This window comes from Cryptomeria japonica, chromosome 6, assembly GCF_030272615.1.
Source record: "Cryptomeria japonica chromosome 6, Sugi_1.0, whole genome shotgun sequence".
NCBI lineage: Eukaryota > Viridiplantae > Streptophyta > Pinopsida > Cupressales > Cupressaceae > Cryptomeria > Cryptomeria japonica.
In genome coordinates, this window is record NC_081410.1 from 607,242,231 (window position 1) to 607,242,602 (window position 372).

Below are 372 nucleotides of genomic sequence, written 5' to 3' on the forward strand. Positions count from 1 at the left end.
CTCTCTCTCTCCTCCCTCCTCCCTCCTTCCTCTCTCTCTCTTCCTCTCCCTCCTCCCCTCCTTTCTCTCTCCTCCTCCCTCCTTCTCGCCCTCACTCTCTCTCTCTCCTCCCTCTACTTTCCCTCCCTCCCCGCCCTCTCTCTCTCCCTCATCTCCCTCCTACCTCCTCTCTCTCCATCCACCCTACTCTCCCTCTCCCTTCCTCCATACCCCTTCTTCTATACCACCCTCCCCCCTCTTCTCTCCCTCTCTCCCTCCCTCTCCCTCTCTCCCTCTCTCTACCTTCCCTCACCCTCTCTCTCTCTCTCCCTCTCTCTCCCTCTCCCTCTCCCTTCTTCCTTTCTCTCTCTCTTCCTCTCCCTCCTCCCCTCC